This window comes from Carlito syrichta, unplaced genomic scaffold, assembly GCF_000164805.1.
Source record: "Carlito syrichta isolate Samal-C Ts95f unplaced genomic scaffold, Tarsius_syrichta-2.0.1 Scaffold303103, whole genome shotgun sequence".
In the NCBI taxonomy this organism is placed as follows: Eukaryota; Metazoa; Chordata; class Mammalia; order Primates; family Tarsiidae; genus Carlito; species Carlito syrichta.
In genome coordinates this window covers 215,576-227,441 of record NW_007247199.1, presented here as the reverse complement: position 1 = coordinate 227,441, position 11,866 = coordinate 215,576, and positions in this window count along the sequence as shown.

Below are 11,866 nucleotides of genomic sequence, written 5' to 3'. Positions count from 1 at the left end.
AAAAAAAAAAAAAAAAAAAGCTTCATACATTGCTGATGGAAATGTAAAATAGTACACTCACTGTAGAGGACAGCTTAGCAATTCCTCAAACAGCTAAACTTAGGGTTTCCAAATGACCCAACAATTCCCTTCCACACAAAAAAAGTTGAAAATAGGCATTCAAATAAAAACCTGTACAGGAATGTTCATAGCATTATTATTTATGATAGCCACAAACTGAGAATTCTTTTTTTTTTTTTTTGAGTTGGAGTCTCACTCTGTCGCCCAGACTGGAGTGCAGTGGCATGCTCCTGGCCACCGTAGCATGGACCTGCTGGGCTCCGCGATCCTTCTGCCTCAGCCTTCCAAGTAACTGGAACTACAGGTGCGCGCTACCACACCTGGCTAATTTTTTGATTTATTGTAGAGATGAGGTCTCACCAAGTTGCCCAGGCGGGTCTCAAACCCATGGGCTCAGGCAATCCACTCACCTCAGCCTCCCAAAATACGGGATTACACGCTGAGGCACTGAGCCCGGCTGGGAATTCTTGAAACAGGTAAATGGATAAACAAAATGTGGTCTTTCCATACAATGGAATATCATCCAGCCATGAAAAGGAATGAGCCACTGATTCTTGCTACAATGTGAACCTTGAAAACATGATGCTAAGTGAAAGAAGTCAGACATTTTGTGTTACATATTGTACAAACTTATTTATATGAAATATCCACAATGGGAAAACCCAGAGACAGTAAGCAGACAGTAGATGCCAGGAGTGGCAGAGAGGGAGGAATGGGAAGTGACTTCTAAGGGGTACATGGGAGCATTGAGGGGTAATGAAAATGATCTGCAATTAAATAGCGGTGATGGTTGCACAAACTTGTGAATATACTATACCACAGATCTGTACACTTTCAAGTGGTGAATTTTATGGAATGTGGATACCTCCATTTTAAAAAAAATATTAGGCTCCGATTGCCCACAGTGGTAACCTGCTGACAGCACATCCCTACTGGCTTCCTTCTCCACCTGTGCATCACATTTCTTTCTCCCAGGATCATCTCCCAAATGACCCACCTGCATTTAAACCATTGTTTCAGAGTCAGCTTCTGGGGAAATCCAATGCAGTCGACAACTAAGGGACAGCAGCAAGTGTATGTGCCGACATGCAAGGCATTAAACTATCCGGCCTTAAGGTAACCGCCAACCTTGTGGTACTTGCCCAGATGTGAGCAGAGGGTGGAGGACAGTTGTGACACATTCCAGCTGACCTCCACATTTCTCTCCCTTCCATCTTAACACTGCACCTCTACCATCGCAATAGTTTACATTCCCAGAGAAATGCATTCTGGCTACAAAGGTGAGGGCTTCTGGACAATCTGACCCGAAGATCCCAATAGGTGGAGGCCAGCAAAAGGTGTGAGAGAGGCCCAGGATGTCTCTGTCTTGTTGGGAGAGTAGTCCCCTGACGTAGCTGAGACAGCCACAAACAGGCCAGGAATGGAGCGCCACTGACCATCTGTGATCAGGGGAGAGTCACACTTGGACTTGGGTTCCACAAAGATCACCGGGGTGAGGCTGGACACAGCACTTGGAGAGGGAGGAACAGGTGGGAACAGGTGAAGGGAGACCAGGTCGGAAGTCAGAGCACGTGCATGGATGCGCGATGGTGCAGCCTGGACCAGAGGAGTGAGGATGGGCCGGAGGGCACCGGAGGCAAGGCAGGAGGGGGTCCAAGGTGGAAAGGGTCGGGGGAGGCGGGTGCCGATGCCCGACTGGGAGAGTGGCAAAGGCAGAGGTGGGAACAGGGACACATCAGGCCAAACTGAAGTAGACGCTTCCTTCTGGGGCAGGTGTGCACTGGTCAGGAAAGGAGCGGGAGTGGTCTCAGCATGGTGACTGAGGAACCCTTCCAAAAATGGAATTTATTTATTAAAAATTGTGTATTAGCCAGGCTGGGTGGCTCAGCCTGTAATCCCGCGCCTTTGGGAGGCTGAGGTGAGTGGATTGCCTGAGCCCGCGGGTTCGAGACCCGCCTGGGCAACTTGGCGAGACCTCATCTCTACAATACATCAAAAATTAGCCAGGCGTGGTAGCGTGCTCCTGTAGTTCCAGCTACTCAGAACGCTGAGGCGGAAGGATAGCCGGAGCCCAGCAGGTCGAGGCTGCGGTGGCCGGGAGCGGCTACTGCACTCCAGTCTGGGCCACCGAGTGAGACTCCAACTAAAAAAAAAAAAAAAAAAATTGTGTATTTATTCTTACATGTTTAAACTTCAGTCACCTTCCAAGTACTTTCCATTTGATGCAATACATCTATCGAGATGCTTTTTCCACTGCTCCAAACAGTGTTTGAACTTGTTCATTTGGATGCCTTTTAAGTGCTTCTGCCATTTTTGTCTCACCTCTTCCACATCAGCAAAACGTTTCCCTTTGAGAATTTTCATTCAGGGAAACAAACAAACAAAAAAGTTGCTCAGGGCAAGATGGGTGAGTAGGGACAGTGGGGCATGGGGGTCATGCCACTGTTGGTTAGAAACCGCTGAACAGTTTCAGCGTGGTGTGGGGAGGTGCACTTGTAAATCACCCATCATGAAATGGACAAACATGTTGAAAGAATCTCAAAAAAAATTCACTGAAGCCGAACACAGCCTCTCACAACACCGTCAGCTGGTGCACTGATGTCAATGGGCTCCTAGAACACTGAGCTAGCGGGGAAAGCCTGTACTACAAGGGCCCTGCCCTCCAAAAGATAATCCTGGGGTTTTTTGTGTCCCCTTCATATTGTACTTGAAATTGCTAAGACCACAGATCTTAGGTGTTCTCAGCACTCACACACACAAAATGATAACTAGGGGATGGATATGTTAATTAGCTTGACTGCAGCAAGCATTTCACAATGTATATCTCAAAACATTGCATTGTATGCCTTAAATATGTACCATTTGTTTTGTCAAATTATACCTCAATAAAGCAGGGGGAGGGGAAACACTCCTGCTGGAATTCTTTGCAGGTGACTGTGTCCTTGGTGCTTCAAGTCAGGGACACCTGGTGTCAATTTTTCCCATTACTGATGGTATTAAATTTGATCATTAGGTTACAGGGTTGCCCCCAGATTTCTACATTGTAATGGTAATTTTCCCTTGCAAATCATCATTTATCTGGGAGTCATACTTTGAGAATGTGTGAAAATCCTTCCCCCCCCCCCAGAAGTCTTTCTTCCAATGGTTTTCACATCCATCGATGATTCTTACAGTGACTTCAAAGAGTGCCTTTCTATTTATCCTTCCGTCTACAGTTATTCATTGGGAATTCTCATCCACTCCCTCCCTGTAACAATTTTTTTTAGGCCAGGTGCAGTGACTCACACCTGTAATCCTAGCAATTTGGGAGGCCAAGGTGGGAGGATCATTTGAGGCCAGGAGTTCAAGACCAATCTGGGCAACATAGCGAGACCTCATCTCTACCAAAAAACAACCCAATAAATTTTATTTTAGTACCAGTATGACATCGTGCATTTTTTTATTTAGGTAAAACTCTCATAGCATAAACTTCATTGTAAAGTGAACCATTCAGTGGTATTTAGTATATTTACAGTGTTGTGCAACCATCACCTCTATGTAGTTCCAAGATATTTTCATCATTCCTAAAGGATATTCCACATCCACTAAGCAGTCACCCCCCAGTCTGCCTCTCTTCAGCCCCTGGGAGCCACGGGTCTGCTTATTATCTCTATAAATTCACCTTTCCTGGACATTTCCCATAAACTGAGTTTTACAATATGTGACATTTCATATCTGACTTATTTCAGTGAATGAAATGTTTTCAAGGTTCATCTTTTTTACTGTTGAATAATAGTCCATTATATGGAAATACCACATTTTGTTTCTCCATTCCTTAGTTAACAGACATTTGGGTTGTTTCCATTTTTTGACTATAGTCAACATTCGTGTACAAACATTTGTTTGAGTCCCTGTTTATATGAATTGTTTTTATTCAATGTGTCATATTTTATTCTGATGGCTCTTCCTGTCTATGCTTAAATTGTCTCACATTTGACCAGCAAAAGCTCCTTTGCTGTTTCATTTTAAAATAAATGTTTAACTATATAAGTAAAATGTGACAGGCTTTTTAAAAATTAAAACAAGACTGGGTAGGGTGGCTCACACCTGTAATCTCAGCACTTTGGAAGGCCAAGATGGGAAGATTGCTTGAGGCCAGGAGTTCAAGACCAGCCTGAGCAACATAGTAAGACTTTGTCTTCATTTTAAAAAATCAAAAAATTAGTTAGGCATGGTGGCACCTGCATGTAGTCCCCGTTACCCAGGTGGCTGAGGCAGAAGCATGAGCCAAGAAAGTCAAGGCTGCAGTGAGTCCTGATCATGCCACTGTACTCCAGACTGGGCAACAGAGTGAGACTCAGACTTACAAAAAAAAAAAGAAAGAAATGGAGAAGAGTCATTGCCTGGCACTTTCCATTGTTCATGTGTCACTCATTCTTATACTTCAAGAAAGGTATTATCATTATTTAAGAAATTAGAAAATTGACCGAGCACAGTGGCTCATGCTTATAATCCCAGCACTTTGAGAGGCCAAGGCTGGAGGAGTGCTTAAGCCCAGGAGTTTGAGACCAGCATGGCCAACATAGCAAGACCTTGTATCTACAAAAAAAATTTAAAAATCAGCCAGACGTGATGGCACGTGCCTGTTAAAAAACTTAAAAAGAAAGAAATTAGAACATTAATTTTCAAAGTAATTGCCTGAGTACCCAGCATTTGAAAAGCTCTCCAAAATTAGGCATCAAATGAATAAATTCAATAGATCAAAGGTCAAGTTTGGGATCTGAATCCAGCCCTATGCACCTGAAGTTCGGCCTTGTGCCTCTGCACTGACAACCAGGAACCAGAATGGCGACCACTATGCATTTAAAGCAGCTGCTGTTATAAGCTGATGGGAGGCAGGGGGTAGAATTATAATCACCCACTTTCTGCAGGCCTTGGGGACAAGCTCTCTCTTCAGGAGGACAAAATCTTCTAGGGCTGACAGAAAACACATCAAGCTTTCGGTAAACACATGACCTTTTGAGAAAGGGCTGTTCAGAATAACCAAGCAAATAATAATCACCCGATAGCAATTTCCTGCAAGCTGTTGCTTACCATACATCTGGCCAGTCGGCAGTCTTCCCTTTGCTGCATATGTGATTTGTCATTAGTGCAGGTGATGAGAGTCATGGACACTCAACTGCACGTGAGCTCACGACTTAACCCTTGCCTCGCCAAGTCTGGGAGAGATTCTCAAAGACAAAGACCTGCCGGGACACTAGGAAGGGCTTTCTCCTCTAAGACTTCACTTGTAAGACTCATAGGGATGTTTTGGAGATCTGAGTTTGCATTTCACTAACTGGGTGACATTGGGCAAGACAAGTCACCACTTGGAGCCTCCGGGTGGATGAGGACAAAGGAGAAAGGCAAGGTGAGGGGTGAGCAGAGTGCCTCATATGAACAGAGGACCCACTTCCTCACTCCCCAGACACTGCCTCCTTCTCCGATGATCTACTGCTATATTGCAAACCATCCCAAAATTTGTGACTTAAAAAATAACCCTGGTGAACTATGATCATGGCAGTACACTCCAGGCTGGGCAATAGAGTGAAAACCTGATTCGAAAAACAAAACAAACCAACAAAAAACAATAACCCCTTTCTTCCTAGTCCTTTGGGGCTGCTATAACAGAGTATCATCCACTGGATGACTTAGAAACAACAGACACTTATTCCTCCCAGTTCTAGAGTCTGGGAAGTTCGAGATCAAGGTGCTAGCAGATTCTGTGTCTGGTGAAGGCCCACTCTCGAATTCATAGACAGTTGTCTTTTTACTGTGTTCTTACAAGGCAGAAAGGGTCCAGGTAGCTTTCTGAAGCCTCTTTCATAAGGGCACTAATCCCATCCACAAGGGCTCCATCCTCATGACCTAATCACCTCCTGCTGTAGTTTGGATCTTTTTACCCTCCAAACCTCATGTAGAAATCTGATACACAATGTTAAGGTGGAGCCCAATGAGAAGTGTTTAATCATGGGGTGGATCTCTCATAAATGGCTTCGTGCCATCCTCACAGCAGTGGATACATTCTCATTCTATGAGTTCCCACGAGAGTTCCCCCAAGAGTTGGTTGTTAAAAAGAGCCTGGCACCTTCCTCCCTCTCTTGCTTCCCCTCTTGCCATGCGATCTGCACACACGACTCCCCTGACCTCCCACTGTGGCTGGGGCAGGAGGGGCAGCAAGGAGGTCAGTGTGGCCGGCAGTGGGAGAGGAGATGAGAAAAAGGGGAAGAGTTGTGAGAATATTGAGGAATCTCAAAGCATTTTTTTCAGAGGAGGAACACAATCTGACTTTGCTTTTAAAGGATCCCTCTGCCTGCTTTAAATTTAAAGATAAAACTCCCAGGAGTGTGAACATCACCTTCCTCATGATGCCCTTCCTGCTAGCCCAACATCCCCCAGGTATAACTGAGAGCCCTCAGTGAACAGAGAGAGAACTAGGACTAGAATCAGCTCCCAAAATACGCAGCTGGCTCTCTGCATATTGTCCTGGGGCATTTTGGGAAACACAATCTGTTCCCTTACAAGAAAATGTGTTGCTTGGTCACCCTGACCATGTTAACTCTCCATGTTTTATCAATAATCATAAAATTGATGATGACTCACTTCTGTTTTGAAAAGAGAAATATCTGTTTAAAAGTAACTTAAGCCTGAACTCAAGATCTCATCTCTACAAAAAATAAAAAATTAGCTAGACGTGGTGGCACACACCTGTAGTTCCAGCTACTCAGAAGGCTGAGGCAGAAGGATTGCCTGAGCCCAAGAGGTAGAGGATACAGTGAGCTGTGATTTTACCACTGCACTCCAGCCTGAGTGTGGCAGGATGAGACCCCAACTCCAAAAATAATACTAACTAAGACAAAGGGCGCTAGCTTAAGTTTGTGTGTATGAGGTGTGTGGGGTGTGTGTGTGTGTGTGTGTGTGCGCACACACGCGCGCGTGTGAACAGCACAGGCTCTGGATCCTGACATCCCAGGTTTGAATCTAGACCTCACCCTTAGTAGCTGAAAAACTTGGACAAGTTTAAACTCTAGAAAAGCGAGTTTGACCACCACATGCAAAGAAGTCCCTACCTAGGCCAGTCACCCCAGTAAATGAAATGTGTGCATTTCCCATCTGTGACCGTATAAGCCTTTTTTTTTTTTTTTTTGAGTTGGATTCTCACTCTGTTGCCCAGGCTGGAGTGCAGTGGCACACTCCTGGCCACTGCATCCTCAAACTGCTGGGCTCAGGTGATCCTTCCACCTCAGTCTTCCAAGTAGCCAGAACTACAGGCGCACACTGCCGCACCCAGCTAATTTTTTGATTTATTGTAGAGATGAAGTCTCACCATGTTGCCCAGGCTGGTCTCGAACCCGCAGGCTCAGGCAATCCTCTCGCCTTCAGTCTCCCAAAGTGCTTACATTATAGGCTTGAGCCACCATGCCCAGCCCGTGCCTGTGTTTCTGTGTGCTGATTGCTCTGTGGTCTGTGGGTGGGCACCACTGTGTGTGTCTCCCATGTCTAGGAATACACTGGTGTAGTATAGATCCCCAATAGCTCCCCATCTCTTCAGAATTCTTACAAAGTCCCAAAAGTTCTGACCTTGGCTACCTTTGCATTGCCCATGCCCTGGCTTACTCCGTGCTGGCCAGGCTGACGTCCTCGCTGACACTGGAATATACTTAACACAGTCCTGCCCCAGATCCTTTGCCCCCTCTACTTGGAATGGTCTCCCCAGAATACCTGAAAGGGTCCCTCCTCACTTCATTCAGCCTTTGCTCTCCTCTAGCTATGGCATCCTTGTTTTCAGCCTCCTGTTCTTTCTCCATTCCTCAACCCTATTCTCTATGACACACGTGGCCACCAGCCATGTTGTATTTGTATTTATTTGTATTTATTTGTGTGTATATATAGATATATAAATATATATATATCTGCCTCTTCCCCAATAGACCATGAGTTCCATGAGGGCAGGTACCTTGTGTTTTCCGCCCTCTCCTCCCACCCCACACCTAGAATACTGGTTGATGCATACTGGGCACCTGACAAATATCTGTTAAGCGCAAGAACAAATATCTGTGCGTGAAGCAAGGTGTGCAGGTCTGCATGTGCACACGTGCGTGTGTCTGTCCTGGCACCTGCATGGGCACATTTGTGTGGAGATATATGTGTCTATCCATCTGTGCACGTCAGTATGTCGGCTTGAGTCTGTGTGTATGTTCATGTGCCTCTGGTCTGTCTGGTGTCCCTGTGTGTCTACTTAGTACAGACAGCAAGAAAATCAGCACAGGAAGAAAGCAGCTTTGGGAACTTCAAAAATCTACTGTCCATTTGCCAGGAAGACACCAGTGATGTAATGACCATCCAGTTGTGTGCAAGTGCCTTCCAGTTTGTGGGAACAAGGACAAAAGTCTGCCCAGGCCTGAGGCCTCTCCCGGGCTCCCCCAGCCTGTGCTGTAATTACCAGTGTCTGTGCTCCCCAGGCCCCACTCTCCAGAAGCCCTGTGGGGCCCACAGAGAAAACACAAGAGCTGCTGGAAGATGAACAGAGTCTGTTGAGTTTCTCACTAAAGCCTCCAGGGCCCTTAGGTGCCTACCATTTCCAGGTTCAGGATATTTGAGAGTTTACTTAATAAAGTCTAACATTTGTATTGGGTTTCATTTCCTGTTAGATGTCAATTAAGGCTGAGATTACAGACTCACCCTTGTGGACAGAGGACTAAAGAAAAACCAAGCTTTTAAAGAATTCGTTTTATTCAGTGTCTTACTGAGGAATGCAACCTGGGAGTGTTTCAACTCACAACTTTTATACAGGTGGTGGCCACTCTGAATGTGCTCAGAAGTTACATTAGAGCAAAATCTTATCAAGGTTTGGGAGCGAGGGTACTTCTGGCTATAGATTACAGAGGCATAACCATTAATCCCAACAGACATGATCTTACGTACAGGAAGAGGCAAGGGCCAGGATCGTGAACTTATCTGTTCTAAAAATGCAGTGACTCAGATAAGAGACGTGGGAACCTATGCTCTCTCCAGCTGATGGTCTTCAGGGAGTTCATAAGGGAGGCTGTGCTCAGTCAGAGTCAGGGGCTTTGTAAGATTCTGTGTTGGCAAAATGAGCAAACACAGCTTCTTGCGTTTGCTACTTTTTCCCACCCAGTGGTGTTGGATACCTAATGAGTGGATGAGTTAATGAAATAACTACCAGCTATTAATAATGAGTACCATCGCCTGCGTGGTTGGAGGGTGGTGGCTCAGGCTCCTGGAAGGAACCATCCACTTCTCCGTGCAGGCAATGTGGCCGCAAACCTGGCAGACAAACGCACCTGAGTAGAAATGGAGGAAAAATGAAACAATGCAGCAGTGATGAGGCAGAGCCTGTAAGAACTATGGCAACGTCAGGTGACTGTCCCAGAAGTGAATCACAGGAAGAAGAGCCTGTTGTGCTTAGTGGAGAGGGGCTTCTACAGGAGGAAGCATGGCCGAGGAGTTTGTGGCCATCTCAGAATATGCTGCCACTGATGAGACCCAGTTGTTTTTTGAGGGGAGAAAAAAATGCTTAACCTGAGACAAACCACCACAGATTGGTGGTGGGGTGAGCCTGCAGGCTGCTGCAGGTATAACCCAGCAAACCACGTGGGGAAGCAGGTGGACAAGTAGGACCCTGAGGACACATGGCAGGACGAAGAGCATTTTGGCAACTATGAGACCCTGGTATTGCTTTCTGTGTTCCCTATCCAGCTGGCCTGTGCAGATTCTTCCCTCTGGTCTTAGGGTTACCACACTGTTTAGAGCAGGCCTGCAACTGTGCCCATCCACACAGCAGGCCTAGGGTGTTGTGTCTATTCAGCTCTACTATGGTCTGTGGAAGCCGCTGTGGATGACACATAGTGCACATAGTAGTGTTCCAATAAAACTTTATGTATGGATCCTGACATTCAAATTCCACACAATTGTCACATGGCACAAAATAGTCTTCTTTTGATTTTTAAAAATCATTTTTAAAAATCATTTTTAAAAATCATTTAAAAGTTAAAAGTCATTTTTAATTTGGAGGCCATCCAAAAGCAGACTGGTGTGGTGGGTTTGGCCCATGAGCTGTAGTTCACTGACCCTTGGTTTAGAGATGTTATGTGAGCAATGAGATGATGGTGCTGGGAGCCAGCCTTGGAGGTCCACATGATTGACAGGGTCCTGGTGGGCCAAAGACCCCAGGCTGCAGGGCGAGCCCGGGAAGCTGAGGCCCTTCTGTCTTCCACCTTTGCTGTTTGATACGGCTGAAGAAATTCTGTGCCATCGTGAAAGAAGAAAATGGCATGTTTATGCAAAGTACTCACACCTAACCTGAGAATGTCATGGTTCATTTTCCCATTTTCCCACTATGCCGCTTGGCCTTTTCTAACATATGCAAGGGTTAAACTCTGAAGCACATCAAGAATGCTTTCTTTCACTTGGTTATAAGTTACTAGATATTGCTTGAGTAAAAAATGATATAAGTATATTCACTCCTTATTTGATTTAGAATTATGCAGCTTAGTGGTCAGACATAAGGTTTTTTAGAAGCACAAGTTTATGATAAGTTCATTATGAGCTCATTATAAGTTCTAACACTTATCTAGGAGTTATGTAGGTGATTTATAACACTGTCTTCACAGACTTAGGATAAAGATTAATCGTTAAGGTTTTTACTTAATTCTATAGTTAAATTTTAAGTAAACATTTATAGAGTGGGTTTTCACTGAATTCATAATATACTAATTAGATACTTTTATGACAATTAACTAAATACAGAAAGCAACCTTGGGGGCCTGGGAAATGTCATTAAAAGCTTCTTTTGAGTTTTCCTTAGAAATAAACACTGCAGGATAAGAGAAAAGTAATGAAGACACCTGGACAAGAAAGGCGATTACAAAACTTTGAAGGTCGTAAAAGCCCAAAAGAGAAGAACAGCTACATGAAGGACTGTGCACCTGGGAACTTTCTTGAAGCACTTCAAGGACTGTAATGTGGGACTCTTTTGAAGAAAGTTGCTGGCAGTGCTATTCTAGACATGATAATTGTTTTATCCATGTATTACTCATAATTGGTAAATGTAATATCATACAAGTTTATATAATCAATATACATATGTATGAGGGTTGACAAAAATTATTAGGCTCTGGTTATGTTTAACAAGGTTTTTACTTTGTGTCATTAATTAAGTTTTAGTGCTATAGCTACTTTGAAGATTGTTTTAAGTTCATAAGTTTAAGTTCACACAATGATAAAGCTGGTGCCTCAAAGATAATAATAATTGCTCCACCGCCTATCTTAAGACAAAGATGTTTTCCAGGAGGTTGCCAAGCATAAGGGAAAACAGCCAAATCACCATTATCCTAAATTTAAAAGCTCATTGGCAATTATGCAACCATAATAATTTTAGTTGTGTTAGTTTTATTTCATTATGTTTAGTTCACTTTATATGTTTATTCAGAGTAAAGATTAGTGTATGTATTTTTACAGTAAGTGACTTTCATAGTTATTCTTTAAAAGCTAGCCACTATTGTTTGGTCAAGTTAATGGGCTTTATATTCCTGCTATCACTAGGTACAGTCTATAGTTTGTTTTAGTGAATTTATGGCCTTTTTAATTAGACTAGTGATGTGGAACTGAAATCAAAGTAAACCTTGTATGCATTATGTTTAGTTTAAGTGAAACTCCTTTTACACTTATCTCAAGACTCATTAACTGAAAGTAGATAGTGTTTTTGGCTTATTCGTTTCTTCTAAAGACCACTAGATGGTGGTAACTTTTAAAACATATATACTTG